This window comes from Rhyacophila brunnea, unplaced genomic scaffold (assembly GCF_057557595.1).
Source record: "Rhyacophila brunnea isolate RB1 unplaced genomic scaffold, BYU_Rbru_1.0 scaffold_10, whole genome shotgun sequence".
Lineage (NCBI taxonomy): Eukaryota > Metazoa > Arthropoda > Insecta > Trichoptera > Rhyacophilidae > Rhyacophila > Rhyacophila brunnea.
Genome location: NW_028232752.1, coordinates 25,957,966 through 25,971,453, shown reverse-complemented (window position 1 = coordinate 25,971,453; position 13,488 = coordinate 25,957,966). Strand labels below are relative to the sequence as shown.

At 33.3% G+C, this 13,488-nt stretch overlaps 1 protein-coding gene across 3 annotated transcripts in view; it reads left to right on the top strand.

The window, feature by feature from the left end:
* Nucleotides 1-13,488, top strand: part of gukh (NHS actin remodeling regulator GUK-holder) — a 469,721-nt gene that overhangs the window by 142,963 nt on the left and 313,270 nt on the right. The window lies entirely within an intron of this gene.

Sequence of the window (13,488 nt, the reverse complement as noted above, 5' to 3'; positions counted from 1 at the left end):
AGAAACACAAAAGTAATTGAAAGTGCATTACCTTCTGGTTGTGGTTGTAAGATATTATACATACGGGATAAACTTAAACACTTGTTGAAGAATATGTAACTTTCAATATTTACGTAAGTATCTACATAACATGTATCATACATAACATAATAATAATAATATGTATTAAATTTTGTGACGTTAAAGCAACGCACATTTAATATTGATAATATTTGAAGACATTCAATTATATATTATGTACACAAGGCGGCTATCAACGGTAGTTTATCATATTAATGCATTGAGGTATTATAATAATTATTACAATAAATTAGCCGTCTAAATCGTCGTCGAGAAGTTGTGTGTAGTATCAAAACCAGGAAACTACAGTACTCGGCCACATTATGAGTCGACGAAAGTACAGCATTCCCCAACTTGTCATTCAAGGAAAGATCAATGGTAAGCGTAGCAGAGGACGACGCCGCATTCCATGGCTTAAGAACATCCGTGATTGGCACGAGTTCAGCCCCACTGAACTGTTCCGGGTAGAAGATGACAAAGGTAAGATCGCCTTGATGGTGGCCTACCTCCGCCAGAGGATGGCACAATGAGAAGAAGCCTGCTAAACTGTCTATCTCGCTCGTTAACACAGCCAAGAGAGGGACTATTATTATAACAATCAACCACCTCAATACATAAATATGATAAACTGCCCTCGATAGCTGCCTTGTGCATAGAATATGCCCATTATTAATTAAGCATTAATGACTTGCATATAAAATCAAGACAGCCTATATTCAGAACGTGGCACTGAATTGCAAACTGCGACGGTAATGCTGGTTATTGATTATCATCGAATGCAATGCGGTAACCTGTCCGCGATAAATGAAGATTTTAAAATCAAATATACCAATATTCAACAATCATAATTTTCTACAAACAGTTAACCATGTGGTACTCCAAGTATGAGCAATAACTAACACTACCGTCGAAGTTTACAGTTTCGTGTCACGGCCTGACTATAGTGGGCTTTGGCATAAACCATAACTGTCGTCATTGACTTGTTAAATGGCGTCTGGCTTACGCATTTCTATCTTATTAATCTGTTTTGTAATGCTCATCTATGACGACCACGTAGTTAAAATCGATGATTCAAATTTGAAATTTATCTTAAAGTTGATTTATTTTAATATTAGGAATCACGCAATTCAATTAGTAAACATATCTTCATTTTGATTCATTTTTTTTTCATTACTCGGTTTGTTTATTTCCTAATTCTTAGTTAGATATTGTTTGCAGTATTCATTGGTAAACAGTCCTATCTATAATATCCTATCTGAATCCCAGATAAAACCACTTAACCTATTCATAAATTATTGTTTATAGATAATACTATTTAACGTAGTAAAATGCATCTCATAAAATATCTATTTATAACTTTATAAAGTTCAGATTAGTATTAGCCTTTACAAGTGAGTTCCATGCTAGATATTGCCGCCATCTGGCATTTGTAAATTCGAAAGCTTCAGACAGACGTTTGTGTTTATTCTTTATTTTCTCGAGTCTGGCTGAATCTCTCGGCTTATCAAAACAGGTATCTTCTATTGACTTCAGAGCTTTTCAATCAATGATGATATTAATATTATGACACATTACTTACTTTATCATATCACTCTCCAGTCTCGGATCATAGGAGACGCCCAGGGTCATGCTGTTACCCTTGGATCTAATGCCACATCCTGCGCCCCTCAGCTCGCGTAAATCGTTTTAGAATTAGAATAACTAAATTAAGTAGACTATATAGATAGGGTAGTCTACTTAATTTAGTTATTCTAAACTATATAGATCTAGACTATATAGATAGGGTGACACCCACGGTGGCCGCGTGGCTTAAGCGTTGGACTATCACGCCGTGGGTCTCAGGTTCGAATCCTGGGTCTGGCAAGTACACATATTGTTTTTCAATTTGTGTGGTAGTCAGGGTATGGACCTAATAGGTTGAGCAAGTGGCTGACATTCATTTCTCGTAAAAAACAAAATCTGTTAATACAAACCTCTACCCTGTGGAGGCCCATATGATCCTATTAGGATCGGACATGGTCGAAAAAAAAAATATATATAGATAGGATAGATTAGGAACGGTGGTGTGGGCTCACTTAGGTCTACTACAACCTAGAATATGTCGTTCGGCGAGTGGACAACTGCTAAATACAGTCAAACAGTGATGATTATCCAATGGGCAATAAACACCCACGATCGCCCTAAAACCCACTAGATCGACGAACTCATTAAATTCGATCGATGTATGTGTCAGTGAAGGATTAGGGCAGGAGATAGGAAAGGCCTTCATCCAGTTGTGAACATAAAAAAAACTATATCTTTTGTGATATAAACATTCTCATTTTTACCTATCTATAGGTATTACGTTACAATATATTATTATGTCTACAAAGGTTATGTGTATGTATTTATTTGAATATAGCGTAGAAATTCATTTATTCTAAATGTAAAAAAAATTCGTTATAAATTCATAGATTATTTACTAAGTTATCTTGATTCATTTTTAAGTGAAATATATCTGATTATAAGCAGTATAATATATTTACGTCTGCCTATTAAACCGTGTGTATATGTTTCCAACACAGAATTCATTTTGATTTTTTTATGAGGTAGGTACCTACCTACATTGGCCATAGTTGATTGTTGTTAGGCTTGCTATCTATGGTTATACTGTAATCCTTTTTTATAGATTTCTATTGCTGGGATTAAAAATAACTTTGACCTACCAAATCTTTTGAATTTAACTGTGGAGAGACTTTAAATCCATAACGTAAAATAAAATTATTTATTTGAATACATTTAAGTATGCATATTTTTACATGCTATTGGTACCATACACTGCGACGATATTATATACCTACTCCTTTTATAGAGATTTTTCAATATATTAAATATGTCTTATTGTGTGTCAAAAGAGGAACACCGGATACAATATCTTTTTCATTATATATTATATTGGTATATTCATTCAAGATGATATACAAGTGAAACACAAAATTCGTAATGTTTCGACACACTTATTTTCGTAACAAACACATTATGAGTAAAACAATTTTTTTCTTTTTTCGAAAGATATGTTAGTATATTACAATGGCGAAGGGTGGAGGTAGGCTGTTAAGATCCGCCGTAAATAGTCCATAATAATCTTTGTTAGTCATACGTATTTGTTTTCATTATGGTAATATATTTAAACTATTATGGTTTGGTTTAGGCAAGGCTTAATTGATTTTTAAAAACTAACTACATCCATCTGTGAATTATAGTCTAAGTTCAATAAAAAACAAATACGTATGACTGACAAAGTTTAATGTGCACTATTTATCTTAACAGCCTACCCCTATTCTTTGCCACTGGAATAGTATTATGTTAATTATTTATGGAAATATGAAGTATATTTAATTTATATTTAGTTTTCCTATCTTCAGAGGTTATTTTATAATTCATAGCAAACAGAATAGCAAACGTGTGCATCGAAATTATGATAATATAATAGCAATAATCGTCCAGTTCTATTGTAAGTTGTGATCGAGAATTGTCGAGAAATAATCAGAAAAGGTCAATCTTAAATCTTGTGAAATTAATTAAGCTGTAGACTGATGATTCTGAACGGAATTTCTAAAATTAAAAAAAGTATCTGGAGAATTCTCGAGAAAACAAACATTCTTGAATTAGAGAAATCACCAGCTCTCTATCTACTAGATCGTAATAATATACATATAGCTATTTAATTTGTTGATTCACTTTGAAATTAGGATATCGACAATAAGTCAATAATTATTATCAGCATAGCATTATTCAGGGAGTTTTTTTAATTGGGTATAGAATCTCGCAGGCCCTTCTCATTTTCGGGCCTTCTAGCTGTAGAGCGTAGGCATCGACGTGGATATTGCACAAAAATTTAAATTTTAAAAATCATACCTAATATTCTATCGTGCACTTCATGGTAGGTAGTCAATTTTATCGCCGCGTAGGAATTCAAATGATTTCGCGACTATGGTATGGTGAATCCTGATGTAACATCGTACGAGGTTTGATTATCATGGTTGTTTGCCTATACTTTTGGAGCGACACATAAAAGACTTCACACGAAGGAGAGGATTAAAAAGTTAACCTTTTTAAAGATTGCAAAATACTGGTGAAAATAAAATAACAATTTTCCTAACTTTTTTTGCTTAATTATGGTTTACGACCCCACTGCATTTTTATGGTTATAAATACTTATACTTACCTAAAAATAAATGTATAAAAAAGTGCTTCCCTTAACGGCTTTACGCGCCCCTACTAAATCAAAAACACATACGTTTTTTTAAGGATTATCAAGCCATATGGTTGAAGTTTATTTATCACTTTATTTTATGACCTCTTCTTTATTTCAAAGTGGATATTTTTATTATTATTTATATATACAAGATTTACATCTTGTCATTTTCCTCGGTCGGGCTCAATGAAGTTTACTGCTCTGAAATACGTGCCGGAGTAACAAAATCTCTTGCCACTATTAAACACACTGTACATTTTGTATGTGTGTTCAGCGTGCGTGTGTGGTGTTGCTCATTGATAGAAGCTTTAGCATTAGGGTAGCGATCGTATAATATGGTATCTTTTATGATTATAATAATAAAAAAAATATATTGTGTCGCGGAATATGTCACAGATTTGCAACAAATCTTGCGGCATCTGTTACCAATTTGAAACGCGTTACGCAGAGGCTTCTAAAACATTTTTTTATGAGTATCATTTCATTTTGCACCGCTTAATAAAACTCACATTTATGTTTATGACTTAAATTAAATCGCTTTCTTTAACTGACCAGTGGTTAGTACGCTCGTCTCCTGAACGATAATTCTAATCCCATACCTGTGTCTAATTCGCATAATAAACGGACGAAACGGCGTTGAATTAATGACTAAAAACGACTTCTCGAAAAAGTATAGGTACTTACAGGTGACATGTTGTAGTTGTTATTTTAATTTGTCCTTACGTCCAACCATTAAGAGCCGTTTCACACGGAACACCTGTGGCAAGCCACCGGCATGGCGAGAGATTTCGCGTTTACATAATATAAATGAACGCGCCCATTCAGTTACGTGTAATTGCGGAATCTCGGCGCCCAGGCCCCAGGTGTCCCATGTGAAACGGGTCTAAGTTTAGTTTTTTTTTTATATGGATACATATTTGATTAATAAACACATAACTGTTTTGTGGTTGTTTATTGTTTTACTAGCGTGAATCGACTACATAATCTAATATAATAGTTAATGTCATCATTATGTCAACTGTTTTTGTGAAGAGTACTTCATTATCGACTGAGACCGTTAGTTCTATATTATGTCGGTAGATGTTACCATAATCTGAATGAACTGTAATTTGGGTTTTGATGGCCCGGGGTCGATTTCTGATGAGGTCTCGATTTGTTTAAACAATTGATGTTTTTTGATTGCTTCACTTATTTTACTGTCATTAAGCCGCAAAAACAAGAATAATACAACCACTCTACCTTACTTATTATTCCATTACTTTAGGACTTTTAATGATTTTATCATAGTACATGATTGATATTGTCATTTTGTAAAATCGATTTCTTTAATTTATAGTAACGCTCATTATGACCAGTTTTGTATGATCAGGTGTCCGGAAATTTGTACGTGTACAGTTCGCCGTATCACACTTCACCGTGAAATGTTGTATCGGAAATATATGGCCGTATATCGTCTCTGTTCTGGCAGAACACACTAACCACTAACTGGAGAATACTAGTTTTGAGTAATTTGACTTTGAAGTTGTTAAAAAGTTTGAAATAATGGTCTATCATGTGAGTTTATTAAGTAATCGTAAAAAGGATGACTTTAAAATAAAGACTGTTTATTTATTAAGAAGGTTTCCAGACGGTAAAGTTTGAAATAAAGAACATTTTGGTACTAACTCAATATGTCATTTTTTCGAATTAGTGTCTTCTGCCAGAACAGTGACGATATTAAAGACCGTCCGACCTCTTTGGGACGTAAGTACAGTACTGGTATAAAATTCATGTCTAAATAGAACACGGTTCTTGTCGGTTTACACTTTACAGGAAGCCAGCATCAAACAAATTTTGAAAATACCCGATATACTGGATTATTTGTTAGGTTAGGTTTTCATTCTTGAATTCTTGAATTTTACCTAAATCAACTATGAAAATTGAATTAATGTTCATCTAATAAAATTGGAGACCATATACGGTCATATTTTCCGATAAGAAAGCTCACGGCGAACTGCGCCACGGTGAAATGTTTTACGTACAATTTACATGTAACCGTATGATCAGTATTATATTCCTTCCCTATATAATTTTCACTCGCATTTAAATTGAACTTTTCACAGTTTCCAGCGCCCCACAGTTGGAGTGACATTGGACATCACATTTGCCGAAATCACGCACGCCTTCAATAAATTCCACATCCTTGATGTTGGGCACTTTACAGTATTAAAAAAATAAATCCAAGACTCTTGAAATGATATTGTGTACGGGATCGCGTCACGTGTTGTTTTATTGTTAGTTAACACTCCCAACTTGGTAATCGAACAGTTGGTGGCAGTTTGTTTATTCGTTCACTGGCTATTTTGATATACTCTCATTCATGAACTAAACTTGAACTTTGTAGTATTTCACTACTTATCATGTGTTTAAAATAGACACGTTTGTATATGATAGGTATACTTATGTTCAGGGACGTGCGATGTGGGGGTGTTGGGGGCGCACAGTACCTGGCGGGAGGATTCAGGGGACGGCAAAATAAACAGAAAATACATTTTATAATACTTAATACAATTTCGTGTCCTGTCATGATACTCGCAGGCATAAAATATTTCTGCACAAATTGTAATGTAGGTATAGCCACGAAAATAACGTAGTATCGACTATAACCTTAGACCTATACCTTAGAAGCTATAACCTTAGACCAATGATACGCAACCTTTTTTTTCTTCGGGCCAAATACATATATTTGTAAAGTAACGCGGGCCGCATCACTACTGGTGTGACGAAAAAAATCATGAAACCCCCCCCTTTTTTACAAAACATTTTTGAGATTTTAGAAATTATGCGTGTTTTTTAAATTAATCGTGTGCAATAGCAACACTCTTATAGCAGATCTGATGTGGACCATAATGACAATCCTCTTCGGGTGTCACTATCTGTGCATCAAAGTCGAAACGAATCTGAAGATATACGAAATTCCTGATAATAAATGTGTTTCGGGCCGCACATAAAAGCTTAAAGGGCCGCAGGTTGAGTATCGCTGCCTTAGACTATAGATACATCTAGACGCCACCCATTGCATTGCCAAATGAAGCTGCGTGCCGTGCGTTTGGTTTGTGGGCGAGAGAACGCATTCGTACACAAATGTTCGAGACCATAGACCATTTCGCTAGTGCTCGCACTAGTCGCTCAGAATTAAAATATAATTTTCTATTTTTTACGTTATATAGTATTTTTAAGCGGTCAAAATGCAACCATTAGGTAAAGATATCCATAATTTAAGTTATTTTAACGAAACACTAGGTCACTGATATTAAAATATATAATAATATACAAATAAATTATCACGAACATGTATCAACTTACTATGAAACGTAATACCATCTTCTTGCTTATCAGTACGGCTACCACATTTTAATACAACACACAGAACCATCTTTTCTACTTAACTAAAAATATTTACCACTGACTTTATGTTTAACACAAAAATATCAATTTTAGGAACACGCACTCGCAGGTTATTGACGTTTTTCAACACTACGTTTCAACAAACTAAGATTTGGCGGCGACACCACAGAAATCATCTCACACATCTGTAAACCTTTTATCTTACTCTAACGCGTGTCTTAGAGATTATAAGGGTGCCGAATACTTTCTCACTCGCACTTATGCATAGTTTTTGTTCAGGCCTTGGCTATAACGTTTGAAAGTACATTAGTATTATCTGAACATTGGTTTGATGCATAGTAAAATGAAATCAGCTGCAGAGCAATGCATTCTTCTTATTAAACATTGTAGAAAAAATGTGATTTCAATTATTTTCATGTCATGTATATTTTCATTATATAAAAATCGTTATAGGTATTTAGAGTTGGCGGACATTTTAGGTTAGCAACAAGGCAGCAACCATCCTTGATGTGTTCTGCCCATGTTCATACACCGGCGTAGAGCTACTTTTTCATTTCTCGAGATTCTAGAATTCTCGATATCAAGAATAGTTTTTTGATTTCTACGCAATTACCTCCTGCCGTTTTTTTTTTCATTCTCTAGTTAAGATTTTCCGTCTCAAAAATTCTTTAGATACCAACTGAAATTTATACCGCTCAAAAAAAAATAACCAGAAAATTTTAAAAATCCATAATCCAATTCGTTTTTTTACCGAGATATCAATTTTATTTTTCTTGAGAAATGCCATTCCTTTTTAAATTCCGGTTGCGGTCGGCAGCTTGGCCTAGTAACAATTTCTTGAGAATCTCGTTGCTGTTTTTTCAAATTTGGCATTTTCTGATCATTTCTCGAGATTTCTCAATCACAATCTCTATACCAGTGGTAAATACTGAAAATTGGGTTATATAAAACGAAAAGGATATAAAACAAACAAACATAAACGGCGATGAATGTGTTTATTACATATGTGAAATTTATAATATGAATACTATAGTCTAATCTTGATTCTAGCCAGATAGCGCCAAGTAACAGGTGACAATTCGCATACATTTTTGGCTCAACCCTCTAGTATACTATATTCAAAACTCTTGCAAAAACCCTGATAGCGTCACACAAACAATTTATTTAAGTAATATAGCATCACTTTCGATTTAATAAATCCTTAGTCACTCAACTAATTTGTGATTATCTTTATAGGTACTATAAGTATATCGCATCAATATTGATTCAAAAGCTTACTTACATAGTATAGAAAAATTATACTTCGAAATCGAAAGCTTTTAATGCCATATGGAAGATCAAAACATCCCTCCAGTGATAGTAACGAAATAGAACACAATGCCCGTAGATGAAATAATATACAACACATTCAATGAAGTTAGACGTATGTAACTATACGTAACAGTTGCTAGATTCAATGAATAGATATATAGCCTTAGGGCAGGTCAACCTTTGATATCTAAAAGTATTATTTCTATAATTTAGTAGATTTTTTTTCTTATCCCTTAAATTTGATTTCATAATATTGAATGTGATTGAAGTATACCGTTAATGGTATATTTCATTAAATATATCTGTACCTATATTTATTCTTTTTCAACTGATTCTATTAAAAGTTAATCAAAATATGTTTTCTTTTTTTAGGTAAGTATCCAGTTCTATCGATTGTCACATATAATCATCTGAAAAAATGCGAAACTTTTATGTAAGTGATTAATTATTAATCTATTATATACTAATAAAACAATAATTGTAGTGTCTGTCTGCCTATTTGTTCGTTTATAACTCAAAATCTACTAAATCAATATTGATGAAACTTGAAAAGAAAATTCTTGATAATAATGCACTTGCAACAATATGCGTGGATAGAGGAGCCGGCGTAATGTAATTATATAAGTATACCTACTATGAGGCCTTTTGAGAATTGTGTAGTGAAACAGTAGTGCAGTAATAAAAGTGAGGTAACTTACAATGTAGTCAATGTATTGTGACCTCACCGTGAATCGAACCCGGATCCTCCGGCTGAGAGGCCAACGCCTTTTGCACGAGGCCAAAATTATAACATCGTCATCACGCCGTGGGGTAGTGAAGCCGGTTGATGCGTTAATCTCACATATGGTGAAAATTAGATAAGCGAGTACATCTAACTTTTGATAGTTAAGTACGTATTTTTATATTTTTGGCAATGTATATTTGATCCAGAGCGAGACCCCAATTAGTTAAGTGAATAGCGACAGTCTATTAATAGAACATCCGATAGGTGCCCATTAGATTCGCTTGTAAGCGAAAATAGTAATTTACATTAGTGTTATATTATCATTTACGTACTATACGTTATATTATCATTATAACTTGCTAATCAGTTTTCATCTCCGTTTTAAGTGTACCGTTGGTGAGTATGCATAAAGCCGGAAGATACTGAACGGCTAGAACTGGGTCTCAAAAAACGGCTGAAATGGAAAAGTACAAACCTTAAAATCAAATTATTATTATAATAGTCTCAAACCATTTCAACGAATTATTTTTCTAGGTTTGAGAATATAACGTTCTATTTATTGAATATACTTAAAATATCTCAGACATATATACATATAATATATGTATAGGTAGGTACAGGCACAAGTCCAGTCGGGCGTCGTATTTTTTTGAAAAAAGATTTTTTGTATGTAGGTATATTCAATAAATATAATGTTATATTCTCAAATTTTGTGAATTTAGCAAGTACAAGTACGTTAAAAACTAAAATTTTGGAGCGATCCGGTCGTCGGTTAGTAATTTGAATGATTCTTTAATTGTAAAACACAAAAACCGTTAGTCAACATTAGCACAATTTGATAAATATTTAGTAAGCACTACCGGTTAAATTCATCGTAATTAAGCAGGATACCCATAGCTTAATTTGTTAAAGCTCATAGGCGCGAATCCAGTGGTTACAGTTTAATGTCACATCGGGGTCGTATTTTTTTCAAAAAAGATTTCTTTAGTAGCTATATGAGGTGTTTTAAAAATGTGTATTATAACAGTATTGTTTTACGTATGAATTGCTATTAATTGGTAGTATAGCATAAAAAGGTTTCTCATCAATGGTGCGCGTATCTAATGCCAGAAAAAGGGCATATGTTGCAAAGGTGCATATAAAATAAATTAATCTCCATTTAAACTTTTTTATATACAGCTCGCAATAAAACTAACATTAGCGTATTAAAAAGAATCATCTGCCACATATCTATCTACTGCTCTATTAACAAAGCTTTATCCATCGACTATGACTATGATAATAATACATTATAAGAGGGGGGGTTTCAAGCGTAAAATTATTTGCAATATGTGGTTGATTGTTAAATTGAACATGTGGGATTTGTATGGGTAGGGGATGAACATTATTTAACAAGAGGGATCGATATAGATGTTGATAACAATTTCATAATTAATTTAATGCGGCTACAGTTAAAGGTAGAGTAGTTTTTTTAGATGATTTTCTTTTAAGTTGCTTAGTCGCCCACTGTAAGGCAGAGTTCCTGAGGATTCGTCCTCGAATCCCATCAGGTCAACTTTACCAGCTCGACGTCTTTCTTACCAATCTATCATTTTTTGAATAGGCGTCGAGCGCTTTTCGCCCCAGCAAAAATTTCTCATAACATACAAAGTTACATACATAATTTGAAAAATCTCACGTATAGATGTTGTTACAGGTTAGTTAGTATATACATGTGATGTTTTCAAATTATATGTGTTCAACATAATATGTTGTATAATAATATTTATAATGAGTGAGGTCCCGTGGGGGTAGGCAGATTGAGCGTCGCTTGGGGGCGGCAGTTACCTAAAGGGCGGCAAATCGAGGAGCTACCTAAACTTAGTAATAACGGAAATATCTTTCCATTAAAAAATTCAGCTCACTGATTGGAAACAAAATGTATTAATTAGGTACTATAAAAGTTTTAACAGGATTTTTTGTTGGGTTCGCAATGTCTAGTTTACTTCCATTGTCCTTGGACGTTACGTTCTTGGTGAACAGCAATGACACGTGCATACATAATTTAAAATTTATTCAAATATGTTTGCCAGTCACTCGCGAGTTTTGGAAGTTGTCAAGTGTATTTTTAAATGTACCTAGGTACCTACCTATCTGAAACCGTAGACTCGCAATATTGTCTATTGAACCAAAGATGGCATTTAAATTAGATTTAGTGGTAAAACAACACATTTCTTAGATATTGGAGTCATGAAAGGATGATATAAAGTACTGTATTAAAAAAATGTGGCGGCATTTTGTCTCGGGACGTCACTGTACCTATATAATATTTCATTCTCAAATCTTGTGAATTGTTCCTGATTAAAAGAAATAGTATATTATAGAAAGTTACACCAAATTTGTTTTAAAGTCAACGTGTATGCCTTTTGTACAATTTGTACGATTTGTACGGGGATCGCACAGTCCTTTCAATTTGGGCCGCCTTAGATGGCTAGGCCAAATACACATACGAATACCTGGTTGACCTCGTATAAGATGGATTGTTTTTTCAATTAAATAATTATGTCGAAGTTTTGTACCTATTATTGGTTCATTAACAATAGCAGCAAATTTCATTTAAATTATTTTTAAACACTGTGGGTAGGTACTTTAAATGTATCTTTACATTTGTTGGTATATTTTGTATCAGATGAGAGTTTTCTATTGAAGCTATAGAAACCAGTCCTGACCTATATTAAATTATTTTGAATAAGTTGATACTACAATATTTCTCACAACACACGATACTTGAGTTGTTTAAAATTATTTCGTACCTATATGCGCATTAATTTCTAGTTGTACCTATGACTTATTTTTTAGTTGCTTAACATTAAATACTTCTTCCAACATTGTTCTCGTGAAAACAATTAAAATATACCTAGTGTCGAAGAATTTTCGTAAAATTTAGATTCTGATATTAACCCTTTTCAATTTTAATTGTTTTTTTTTTAATATTCTCGATATTATATTCAATAAATGTCAAAATATTTTAATAAATAGTATTAAGCAGAACGGGTAACCGTACCCCTTGCGTAACCTTATAACCTAACTTTTACAAATGTAGGAAGAGGGCTTCACATCATCAAAATCTCTCATAGTTCTGTGAAGGTCCTATATCGAACAATGTCTTATTTCCTGTAGAACTATTATATACCATGGAATGCTGATGGTAATTTATGTTGAATTCCCTAAGCATATTAACCCATTACTACGAAGACTCGAAAAGTAGACACCCTAGTAACGAAATGTATATTATGAAAGTTTGCAAATTTCAAGTCGTTTGAAGTTAAATTTCATATTGAGCGGCCATTATCATTGGTGTATTACCCTATTCAAATGTGTTTTACTATATCTACGGGTTTCTAAATTTGTCATATTTTGTAAAGTAATTACTTAGGTTTTTTTTTATGTAAACACGTATTTTGATTTTTTGAGATTGTTGAAAACTTGTAGCTGAATCCATTGTTACAATATTATTCGAAATAATATTTATACACACTATCCAGCATAGTTTCATTACGGAAGTGAACCCTTTTCAGTTTAGTAGAGATCCATGACCGACCCTCCGGATTAAAAGACTATCAAAGTTTCTTTTTCGTATTATTGCAAATCCTTTTACATCTCCCATGCCGACCCATTCAGTAACATACAAGCAAATTCGAAAGACCCTCAAACATTTGTATTTAAGAAATGTGCACCTTTCGATATTAATAATATTATAATTTTTTTTTTTTTTTTGTGATTTTACCGA